The sequence below is a fragment of the Megascapheus bottae genome, chromosome 24, assembly GCF_031878675.1.
Source record: "Megascapheus bottae isolate mThoBot1 chromosome 24, mThoBot2.hap1, whole genome shotgun sequence".
Lineage (NCBI taxonomy): Eukaryota > Metazoa > Chordata > Mammalia > Rodentia > Geomyidae > Megascapheus > Megascapheus bottae.
Genome location: NC_143532.1, coordinates 3,544,355 through 3,557,740, shown reverse-complemented (window position 1 = coordinate 3,557,740; position 13,386 = coordinate 3,544,355).

Sequence of the window (13,386 nt, the reverse complement as noted above, 5' to 3'; positions counted from 1 at the left end):
TCAGATCAGTATCTTTGAGGGGGGTTGGGGGAAGGAGGAGGAGGAATAGGCAGAGGCATGTCAAGCTGTGACACAGGAGCTTAAGATCCTCCATGTCCCATCTTTGGGCCATAGTGGCTCAGCCTTTGTCCCCTTGTCTCTGTCTGCCATTGATGGGGGCCACCTTGGGAAGCAGGGGTGACTTTGGGTGAGGACATTTTTGAGAAAGCTGACAGCTGAAGTCTGCCCCCAGCAGTTCTCCCCACAGCTGGAACAGCACATCTTTCCTGGCAGGCAGACCTTGGCAGCTGCTCTGGTGTCCATCACCACACAGAGAGTCTGCTGCAAGGGTGCTGCAGCTCTGGCTCTGAGCTGTCTGCAGATCCTGAGGTGGGCCTCACTATATAGAGGCTGTCATTGTGCCGTCCTGACTTCATTCTCTCTGTGCAGTCTTAAGACCTTTATCACTTACGCCACTCTTATCACTCCCTTGAAAAAAACCACATCCAAATTTCCTTCTAAAAAGCCAAAGAAGCCTGACCCTCTGCTTCTCCCACCCCCCTGCTCCAATGGTGCATGATAAGCGAGACCCCAGGATGCAGGATTATAGAGAAGTATGCTGCTGGCCTGGTAGTAATTCATTGATTTCTCATTATTATTAGAGAACATGATAATGATCATTGTCACTGCTAGGACTTACTTATGACTCCACTCCTCTCACTTCTAGCCTTTGAAGGCACCCTGAGGCTGTGGGTAGGTTGCTAGAATTGGAGTTGACTCTTTTTTTTAATTATATATAATTAGGGTCTGGGATAGCCTTTTAATTTCTCTTTTCCTCATGACCCTGATTTTTCAGTTCTTGCAATGACCATGTGTAAATTCTGGAGTCAAGCCTTAATGAGCTGAGACTGGGTGGGCATGACCATAGGAGGCGCTATAGAGATCCAGGTCAGGCTCTTGCTTGGGTTCAAACTTCAGTTTAGCCATCAGCTATCTTATTTGGACCCAGGCAAATTCCTTGATGTCTGTACATATCATTTTCCTCCTCTGTCAAGCATGGACAACATTGCCTCTTCAATTGTGAGGGAAAATTCTCAAGTGTTCAACAGTTGGTTCAGGTACTTGATCAGGGTTTACTGTACTTTTGTCATTATTTCTCTTTCTGTTGTTCCTTTGAAAAAAGTGAGCTCAGATTGCAATCCGAGATTCTGGCTAGACTGTTGTAGCTTCTGAGAACCTGTCTCTCTACCATCCTTCTCTTGGCACTCTTTCGGTTGTCCTACCTCTAGTGATGAAGTTGTAGTGAGAACCTGCAGCCATTTTAATGCCAACAGCAGCTGCAAGGCCTCCAATGAGCGTTTTGAGCTTTAGGCTCATTTTGGTTTCTCATACTTATTGTTGCCAACAGTCATTGGCTGTGGTGCCCCTGGCCATAGAGCTCACTGAATCTGCTACAGAGCTCATCTTTGAAGAGGAATGACCCAGGCTCAGGCAAGAGATGTGAGTTGTTCAAGGGAGTCATTTCAATATTTAATGATTGTCTCTACAGCTTCAGCCTTATTTCTCATCACTTTGTTTCTTGAATTCTGATCTCTAACTACTTGCATTTCCCTTGAACACTTCATGCTCAAAACCTCTGAGCATATAAGCAGGCTGTTTTGTCTAACTGAACCACCTTTCATTTTAGTCCTCTCTCTTAATTGGCCTTCTCCCAGTCCTCCACTGAGTTCAGGTCTTACTTTATATGACTGATTCCTCTAGGGTCTTTAGATATTTCATCATGTTCCATTTATCTCTTTATTGTTGGCCATATTTCTTTCTTTGCTACTCCCTTTAGCTATGGCCACCACAATTTTGACAGGAATTGTCCACAGCTTATGGGTTTAGTGAGTACTATTTACCTAGAGCTGGAGGTATAATCATAGAGACCTCTGTGTTTCACAGTTTTGTGTACCAACCTATATATACAGCCCATGAAGGCTGAAAGACTAGCTGAAAGGCTAGCCATATAATAATTCAATAATGCATACTTGAATCATAGCAAATTCTTGCTTTCAGTAAGCTCACCACTTAACATAGAAGATAACATATTTGAACAAAAATTGTGGAGAAGCATAAATGCAGTAAGTATCATACATGTGACTGAGGTACAGAACAACTTTACTAAGAGAAAAGATTGAAGGCAACAGAACAAAAGGAATCTTTGGTAAAGATTAGGGTTCTTCATCTTTACTGGGAAGGAAAGGTAGGATTTCAGCAGGTTGTAGCAGAAACAGATCCTTCTATGTAAAGAAAAGTGCAGATGTTGAAGGGGTGACAGTGATCAAGATCATTATAACATAAATTGCTTTGTTAAATGGTACCTCCTTTGTACAATTCAAGGTAATTAAAATATTTTTAAAAAGAAAAGAACAGAAGCAGTGGCTATGGGAGTGATTAAGTATAAGACTGTGTTTGATTTGAGGTGCTGAATTTACTAATCACAGGTTACTTTTTTATTTTTGTGATACTAGGGTTTGAACTCAAGGCCTGTGTGCTTGCTAAACAGCTACTCTACTACTTGAGCCACTTTGCCAATCCTTTTGTGTTGCTTATTTTCAGATATGGTCTTGCATTTTCCTCTGGCTGGCCTGAACCGTGATTCCATTTGTGCTTCCCTTTGTCACTGGGAAGACAGGTGTGCACTATTGTACCCAGACATTCTGCTTCTCCTCCTCTTCCCTGCCTCTCCTCCCCACTTAACTTGGGATACAAGTACACACCACTGTGCTCAGCTATTGTTTGAGATGGAGGCTCATAAGCTTTTTACCAGGACTGTCCTAGAACTTTGATCCCCTGATTTCCACCTCCCAAGTAGCTAGGATTGCAGGCTTATCTACCATGCCCAGAACAGGCTGCTTCTTTTGATCACCTAGTTAGTCTATCCACAGTAAAGCATTCTTGCTGCCATTTCCTCCTGTAAACAAAGAAAGAACCAGAGTATTAAAGCATGTCTTTTTCTTGAGATGCAGAAGGAACCCAATGCAAGAGATGTGTGATGGCTCGAAGGGTAGGAACTTTACAATGACAGCAATATCAAGTTTTGAGGCCTTTTGGGAAACAATGATCACTCTATCCAACCTGGAGACTAATTGAAACCTTTGTCCCCCAGTCCTTGGGAGTTTATGGTTTTGTGTTAAATCTAAGTGTTTCCTTTTGATGAAGTATTTTATGATTGGCATTGTAAATTACTCTAATGAAACTTTTTTAGTCAGCAAGAATTTATGACAATGATAAATTTAGGCAATGTCTTTTTAGTGTCTCTATGAATGAACACTTTGAAAATTTCCCCAGATTCTATTCAAAGGTAGGGCCTCTTGGTGATTATTTTTGTACTTTCCACATCTCAAATGACTTCTTTTATTAAGATTCCCAAGAATAAGACTTATGATTTATCTTGATGACATATTAACAGCCAGTCATACCAAATGCATTTTTCTTTCTTATGTACCAGAAAGTATATTCTTGCTGTCAGCCTTCAGGGTATAATGAATTTCAAAAAGTTCTCTGGTGTTTTCTTCTCAACACTGAGCATTTCTTAGGTTTTTAAATTATCAAAATAGTTAGAAAGAGGTTCTGGAGAGATAAAGGAACACAAATGCAGGCAGAATGAAAGTCATCTTGGAGCTTCCATTCATGAAATGATTGAATTGGATCAATATTTATGGGGAATCCCATTAATGGAGAAGGATTCCCCAAGTAGAATTTGTACTTAGCTCAAATTAGTTGATTCAATGGTCTTATTTAATATTCCTTATAAAGAAAGAGTCCATATTTTGCATGAAGAATTATGGTGTCATTTGGGAACAAAACAAAATTGTTTGAATTTTACAGGGTCCTTTAATGTTTTTCTCTTGGGTTCCACTTCTTGAATATGTTTACAGCAGAAAAAGCAATCAAAGCACTGGCTACTTCAGACTTTCCCAGGAGAACATGAGTCATTCATTACTCATTTAGAGGAGGGAAGCATCTTTCATCATGTAGAAAAAAAGAAAGGAAAAGCATTGAACATTTTTATTTTTTCTAACATAATTTATCTCATCATCTGAATGCAAGGTCTCATTCTGATTCAGAGTTCCTAAGAGCAGGCCAAACCATGAAACATGTCCTCTGGGTATTGCACAGGAACCCTCTCCATATGCTAGAATTTTTATATCTCTGTCATATTTCATTTCGATTTAAAATTTAAATTTAAAGTCAACTAAGGAGAACAAAAGTGCACAATGAGAAAGACAAGATAGTGAAATGGTATATTTATATATACATTTAAGTTGTAATGTTATAGTCCTTTTGTGCTTCTGATGTAGTTCTTTTTTGTTTTGCCAGTCATTGAACTTGAACTCATTACCTGAGCACTGTCCTTGAGCTTTCTCAAGGCTAGCCCTCTACCACTTGAGCCACAACACCGTTTCTGGATTTTTCTGTGTATGTGGTACCGAGGAATTGAACCCAAGTTTTCGTGCATGCTAGACAAGTACTCTACCACTAGGCCATACAGTAAAATTTGATTTGATTCTTACAGGTCTGGATATGTCCATCACGAGGCTGTTAATGTTTGTAGGAAGAAATGGCCTGAATTTGTGCACACAAGAAAAGTTCTAGCACAGGTTCTAGACACAAAATTGCTGCGTTATAAATATTTGTTGAATAAATTAGCTCACCCAAATGGATATGGGCTTAAATTACAATTGCATAGTATATAGCATATATCTACAATTAAGATGATGAGTGAATAAGTGAAGCCTTCTTCCTGAATTATGTTGGATGAGGGGCATTCACACTGACCTGGCAGCTTTCTTAGTCAAGGAGCCTTGGTGGGTGGTACCATTGGGTCTCTAAAGTCACTGTGGTTGGCTTCAGGTTCTGGAGATCATTTGAATGAACTAGAACGGGTTCAAAAGACCTATAGATGTCAACCTGATTTCATTCTGCTCATTATTCATTATCCTTCACTTATTGGTTGGCTCATTCATGAACTTTGACACTGAGAGATGTTCATGATATGTTGGAAGTGTGCTAAGAATTTCTTGACAAATTGCTGTCCAACAGGTGCCTTTCTCAGACATCCTCTTTGTTCTTCACCATGTAGAATTGTATGGCATCTTCTCACTCCTTCCATACTGTTAGGATGCTGGATTGTGTGTGCGAGGGGCTGCTATGTAACCATGGTTAGGTGTGGAACAATATGAACTTCTAGGTTTGATGAAAACACTGAAATGTAAACCCAGAGCACTATGGCCAGGGTACATGGGACAGACAGTAGAGTAAAATCCAAATCCAGGTTCAGACTCTGAAATCAAAGCAGCAAGCAAATGGTTGTCCAGATGACCCTTGACCATCCTCTGAGCTTTTCATAATATTTCGTCTGCTTCAAGCATGCTGGAGATCTACATAGAAGTTTCCAATGAGCCATCCATAGCCATCTCCCGCTCCTTCCCTCCTCTAGCCCTCTTTCCCATTTTCCTATTCCTCCATCTCTTCTCTTCCCTTTGTTTACTCAGGTGCACATGTCTATATTTGTATAATTTGACTCTCAGAGCCTACTTCAAGATCTATGAAAATACAAGTGAGCTCATGAGTCACAAGGTTAGAAGACACATGGAGCACTTGATTTGATATCAAAGAGCACCTGCCTGATTGCAGGTCCATGCATGCAATGTTTTGTCCAGTGTTGCTCAGAGATAACTGAGCAACAAGGCTGATGAGTGAGGAGAGGAGGAAGTACCTCAGGTTCTGAACATACACCCTTACAACTTTCCCATTGCCAACCTTCCTTGTCACTGCTCTGGATCTCACACTAATCCCAGGATTTCTTGACTTACATTGTTATAAAACTGAATGTTTCATGGGTTTCCTGGGATTACAATTCTCAATGACATACTCAAAGTAAATCACGTAAAAAAGAGAACAACAACAAACATTTTAAGGCATGTCACTCAAACTTGCCTATAATTTACCGTATAGTTATTTTGATTTTAAATTACAGCTTAATAATAACATAAAATATCAGAAATGAGCATGAATAATTCTAACATCCTAACAGAACATCTCTTTATAACCATATAGTCCTTTCCTCCTTTCCTCCCCCTTTTTCCACATACATATTCTTTGCTGACTCTCTCCAGGTGTTATTTTAGGGCCTAGGACACAGTATCACAAAACAAATATCTCAGCCCTCCTGAATATTTCCAGGAGCTGAGGCTTGTTAGTGTGCAAACTGTGAAGAAAGGACAGAAAGAATCCTGGCTGCAAAAGTGTTGAGGTGCCTGTAAGGCTTCAGAAATACCAAAGTGGTCCATAGACCTAGATCACCGTGAGTGATAGAGACGAGACATATGGTTGGAAAGATGAGAGAGGCCCAATCACATAGACAATTGGACATTGCTTCTCTGTCTAAGTGGGGTAATCTGAGCATTTACATGAACTGAGTGTATGTTTAAGGCATCTGTTTAAGACACAAGGCTGCTGTGTAGAGATGGGATGGGGCAAGGAAGGCAGCACACATTAGAGGTGGGAGAGCCTGGCAGCTGAGCCAAGGTGGTGCTTTGGTCTATATGTACCTGGTCTTGCATGATTCCAAATGCAATGCACTTCACTTCATGACTGTAGTACTGAAAAATAGTAGGTCAGAAACCCTAGCAACTTAGCTGTCAGCCTGGTCCTTTGCATGCCTACCAAAGGACATGTACTTAAGTATGGTATTCAGATTTCAGGAGGAAATATGTTTTGAAGAGTTTTGCAGATCCATTGCTTGAGAATTGTTTGGAGGATATTAATTATCTATACATTTATCATATTTCTGCTAATGAAAGTATTAATGAATTGTTAGTATTGTTTGCTGCTTCAAAGACCATGTGCTTTGTCCATTTACCCTTGTGAAATCTGGTAAACTAAATGTATTTGAGATTATGAGATTCTTTCTGCCTAATTTATTTTATAAACTACAAATGTAAATCATACTGCTCTCACATGCAATTTGAGTTGAGAGGGTGACAATGACGCTGCGGTAATTGAGACATTCTGACTTGGGGGTACCCGCAGAACCGCTGAGTCGGAATGCTATTTCAGGTTTTTTTTTCGATGTTTTAGTTTTAAAAATAATTTCCAGAGTGTCATTTTTGTAATTCTAGTTTCAATTTATAGCTTAAACATTGCAATGAGCTTTGGGGGGGGGCAGTATTATGGCTTCCTTTGGGTCTTTGTCTGCTAATGTTTCCATTATTGCATCCATAGTGAAGCAAGAACATTTTTTTAAAAAACTTCTGATATAAGCGTTTTCTAGCTGTGTTCTGTTATGGGGCACCAGACACCACAGGGAGCTTGTTGCTGTGTTTGTCATTGCTGTTGTTGTGGAGAGAAATGCTATTGTGGCGATGATGTTCGTTTTATATCTCTCTGGCTTTTACTAGGACAAGCAGAACAAAATAGAATCTGTCGCTTTGACTATGGGCTGTTAAAACTTTCTTTTAAGTCTTAGAGATTTAGGGAAACTGAGGCTTATGCTGGCAAATTAACTAGATGAAAAGCAGTTGTCTTGTTTTACTGATCTTGTTGACATTTAGACTCTGCTATAGTCTGGCCCTTGTCATGTAAGGGTAAGCAGAGCTTAAATCAACAGGGAAGTTGTATGGAGGACTTTATTCTCCAACCCTAATGTGGGTCAAAGACTGGGCCCATTGTTCAGTAATAGTGGGATGTATTTACCTTAAAAAGAAAATGTCCAGAGGAGCAGGGGTTTAAGGCAAGCCTTCTATTCTCATAGATGGGCTTTGGGGCTAATAGAACAAGTCTATATTCTGAAGAAAAGATGTTCACTCTTGATTCCCTAAAGCTGAAGCGAGGTGCTCTCTTACTGTGCATTGTCATTCTGTAGCAACTGACCAATCCTCCCTGCTAGGGAAGGAACCACAGGCTCCCAGCCCACCATTATCAGAAATGGAACACCCCTGCATGGAAGACAACAATGACTGCAATAATATAAGGCTGCCACTCAAACAGCCAAAAAGGGTTAACTGGTGAAGGGCTATAAGCATGGCCTAATTAATAATTTGTGCTGACAGATGCTGCTATGCCTAATGCCTGATGTTGGATCCCCCCCAAATACAGTGCCGATTCTGGTTGGTGCTCTTGAACTACTCTTTTGGCATCAATTTTCTCGTTTGAAAAATGATGACAATTGATACACACATAATCAGGTTGGTAGACAGGTATCAGAGTAAGAGAGAAGTTTTGTGGAACATTTGGTGGTATCAAATGGGGCCTGTTTAACAGATTCAAAGAATGAAATGTTTTCATTTCCTTGGCCTTAGTGTCTAGTGCTCTAATAAACACGAACTTAACCTTACCTTCAAATCCCACTGGGGCACCAAGAATCTATTCAAACGAGGGGACAAAAAGAATAATCAAGTTTGGCCAATTGGATGAGAGTATAGATTTAATGTTTCTCAAGGCAAGACTGTCCCCTTGTACCTGTGTCTTGCTTTGAGTGTCAGATGTTGTTCAGAGTGGTCTGTGTCTTTCTTTCTTGTGTTTGCTAGGAGGCTTGTGTGTTGCAGCATTTGGGACTACTGTTTGTTGTGACATTTTCAGACTTTACTCAGCAGTATATCTTGGGAGTTCAGTTGTCTGTTTTTTTTTTAACTTGAGGAAAGGCAAGAAGAGAATAATATCTGTATAAAAGCATACATATACACACCCATCTGTGTGTTTTGTATTTTAAAGTCCTCTCTGGTACCCACTTTGCCCTCTACAGTCTCTTTATTGACATTTCTCATCATTCTACCTTTGTCATCATTTCCTAGATGGCTTTCCTTAGAAAAGAGATCATTTTTCCAAGTGTAAGAAGGCAGAGAGTGGAAGAGTGGGGTTGGAAACTACACTGGGTATTTCAACAACCTTAGTGTTAAAAACCTTTTAAGTTATCATGAACAGATTCAAAGAATGAAATGTTTTCTTTTCCTCTTTCCATTTAATCCCCTTTCAAATAATAAAGTAGGTTCCTAATTATTAGAAAAAATGAATTTTTAAGTATTTAAGAACCCAACCAAAGTGGAAACATATTTTAATTAAAACAAAACAAAACAAAACTGAAGCTATAGCAATATGTCTTGCTTTGGATAGTGGGGCTATGGGTCATATTTTCCTAGTAGTTATAATTTCTGTGGTTTTTCTTTTTTCAAAATTTCTATATAAAGAACATATATTATTTTGCAAAAAAAAATGACAGATTATTAAGTAAAAGCCTTACTATATCCCGTGCAAGTCCCTGGCAGCTACAGCACGAAAACCCTGACGTTTTTGACCTCTCTGAAATGAACACCCGACAGAGCCTTGTGGAAAGACTAGAGGCTTTTTGGTCAAGGCAGAAAGGACCATTAGAGAATAGAGCATATTTTATGCTACAGCTCATAAAATCAAAACATTGACTTTTTTTTTCCCCAGTGCAAATTATGGCAAAGAAGATGTGAGCTTCATGGGCTGGGCTGGGCAATTTCATCTCCTTTTCTACAGATGTTCATTAGCATAACAAAACATTAGTGAGTGTTTAGCCCATACCCTTGTCTGTTCTAAGCAGGGACTGAATTGAAATATGTCAAAAGTAAGCCAACTAGACCAGCAAAGGCGTTTCATCTGGAAAGAAAAAATAATGTGAAATATGCGGTCACCCAAGAAGGGCCACCATGTTTTATTTTTGTAATTATGAAAATTTGTCTCTTTTGACAAGTGAAATGAATTTAGGCACTCAGGCATGGGGAGAAAGTTGAATTGTCTGAAAATTAAATCAAAGTAAAAATGAAAAATACAAATGGGCATTTCACATTCACTAACATGGGAGTCATCTTTTAGATCTGACATTTTGAAGCAATCCCTGGGAAACTTGATAGCTCATACCTCTGAGTAAATTATAGTCTAGAGTAGGGTGGAAATAATTGAGAATGTTTGTTGTTTTTAAATAAATGTAATAAATCTGGAATACTGTCCATGGTCTAGAAAACAGAGAGCACCATTTTATACCCTGAGACCTACAATGTGCTAGGATCTGGTACTGGGGAGACATATATCTGTCCATGTGTGGCAGGGTATGGTGGGAAACATAAAGTTGCCCAAGTGGGGAGATGCCTAATAGAAATGTCCCCACATAGCCCCATGTCCTAGAGGTAGGCGTAGCCAAGACAAGCCATTTTCTTGAAGTAGGCACTGTGGACAAAACTGAACTTCACAGTGCTGCTGGAAAGGCTGATAGCATTCATGAAGCTGTTGCTGTTATTGCAGGTGATTGGTACTGAGTATACCATAAAGTAATTTTCAATTATCTCTGCATGTGTGCATAGCTTTTGTGTGTGTTTATGTGTTTGTGGAATTTGTGTGAAAACATATGTATGATTTTTTAATGTCTGTGTATCCCTTGTGTATATATGTGTGTGCATGTGTATAATTTTGAGATTGTCCTTTGTATAGTATATATGTGTATATACTTTTGGGCATTTTCAAGGATGGAGCTCCTTTTAGGACTAGTGATGAGGTATTCTTAGTACCCTAATGTGCCTGTAACCAGGTAATGGATTTGGTTATTTTTAGCTTTTACATTTTTGCCTCATTGGGAAGGAGTGACATTGTCCAAAAAGAAATGTACTTGTCACCGGACTTATGCAGCTGTAAACCCTTTGTGCATCATCTTTATAATAACGTTTTTTAAGAAAAATGCCGGTCTGGGTTTGAGCCCAGGTCCTGGCACTCTACCACTTCAACTGTGCCTCCAAGCCTTTATTTTTAATTTTGTTTTGGCAGCACTGAAGACCTTTCACTTGCTAGGCAAATGAAAGCTACAACCTAAGCCTTTGGTCCTTTGGGCTTTCACTGAGTAAACAAATTGACTAACTGCATTCTTGTGTATACTGAGGTTTATTAAATGCTATAAGTACATGCTATACTTGCAATGTTGAAGCTATGTTTTATATTTTTATTTTAATGCAATTCTCCACACTGCCAAAATGTAGGCACTTTCTGGCCTGAACTCAGTAACAATATGAGAAGCCCACATCATTTAAAATTGGCCCATTTTGCAAAACTGTTTTGTGGGGCTGTCAGTCTTGAATTTTTAAAAACAAGTTCCATGGTTAAGAGTGATTTAGTTCAAGACAAAAAAAAAAAACCCTTGACCTCATTGCACTAGAGGGGGTTTATGGTCCTTCAAAATTGATTGCATCACACAAGACTGGAAGACTCACTTTTACCTGTTGCTTTCTGCTTCCTTATTACACAGTCCCTGAAAGGCCACTTGTCTTACCTGGATCTGGCACTGTTATTTCCTGTTCTCATGCCTGCCTCCTTCCTTCCCTCTTCATAACCATCTATTTTTTTTGTTTTGTTTCAGTGCTCTACAGTTGCATTTCTCCCTGTATCTATTATTTCACACTGAGCTAGATTTCACAAGAGCAGGTACCATGACCTTCTGGCCAACTCAGCCTCAGAACCTCCCTGCTCCTAGTTCATAGGGTTGCTGGCTGAGTGAGGAACTGATTACAAATGAATGGATGGATGAACAGCAATCTTAGATTTACTACCTGCATAACTCCTGACCAGATTCTTTTTCACTTACCTGGCAGTTATATTGCCTTTGTTCCCATCCTCATTTATATTATACATTTATTGTAATTAATAGAAGGTTTATATGATATTTGCCAGATAGAAGGTGCATTAATTCACATACATTGATACCCTTTCACATGTCTTGGTCCCCATTTCCCTCCCCTCCCCATCCCCACCCCTCATCTTGTTTTCCCCCCTTCCATACCCAATTTCAAAAATCCTTGTTTGACAACAGTCCATATTCCTTTGATTCCATGCCCAATACATGAGCACATTCCATCTGCTAGTCACAATAACTAGGTCAGGCTTATGCTTGGGACCCAATGAGACTTAATTCTAAATTTCCTGGAACTGTTGGGAAGGAGTGGCTAAGTTCTTAGTCTGTTTCCAGCATGTATTGTTCTCTTTAAGAATGAAGTCACTACTATAGCTAAGATATGGAACCAACCCAGATGTCCCTCAGTAGATGATTGGATCAAGAAGATGTGGTATTTATACACAATGGAATTCTATGCTCCCATCAGAAAATATGACTTTGCTCCATTTGTAAGGAAATGGAAAGACTTGGAAAAATTCATATTAAGTGAATTAAGCCAGACCCAAAGGAACATAGACATTATGTTTTTCCTCATTAGTAATGATTAGTACACATCTAGGACTCTCCTAGCAGAGGATTACAATAGCTCAAAACCTATGTACATAAGGTCATACAGGATGAAACTAAATGAAATGAACTCTAAGATATGGAAACAAGAAGTTGTTATTCTGGATCTACTATGCTATTTCTTTTCTCTCTTTTTGCCCTTATGGCTAATCTCATGTTGTTACTGTATCTAACTTTGTTATCTGGTATATTATATATACACTTATTTGTTTATTTGAAATAGGAAAGGAAAGGGAGGAAAACAAGATGATTGGGAGGGCTAGGGGAGGGGAAAAGGGACAAAAACATGAAAGGGGGTATCAATGTGCGAGAAGTAATTCACCTACTACCTGATGAATGTAACTGTAACCCCTCTACACATTATCCCAGCAATTAAAAAGAAGAATGAAGTCACCACTTAGGAAAGTAAGGGCAAAAGAGAGGTACAAAGCAAGACCTGATGAAATCATTTGAGTTCCTGGATTTAGCCTTAACTGATGAAGTATACCTCTGGACTTCTTAGGTGCATGAACTAAATATCCTTCCAAAGCTGATCTGAGCCCAGCCCCTTGAGTACCTTTGTCCTTGTGCCTAAGAATCTGTGCAATGGCCTGTGTTGAGTAGCTATTACCTAAGAAGGCTTTACAGGTAGGCAAACTCATTCTGTCTCTTAAATTGAAAGGTAAAATGTAGTGGTTTATACAGTCTCAAGCAGATAGACCTAGGTTGATACCCCAACTTCCATAATCTGTGAGCTTTGATTTATGGCTCCATGAGCCCCAGTTTCACCATCTGAAAGAGAATAAAAACCAAATATGCCAGGATATCACCTGTGACATGCTTCCCACAGGACTTGACATGGCACATGCATAAAGCGATGGCTGGCCCATCCTCAGTGTGTTGTGATCCCTACTGTCAGGGATCTGGGACACAGGCCAGAAGGGTCTGCACTGCTCTTCTGGAGGTCTCACACCTGCAAGGACCTTTCCAGAATGCAAACCTGTGAAGCTGACTTCAAAGCTCTCACAGTGATGGATTATTGATTTTTCTTTCCTTTTAATAACATTGGCTTCACCAACACAGTGTCCTGAGAATCTGCAAGTTAGGGAATGAGATGAAGACTGCTGGGCTGCTCC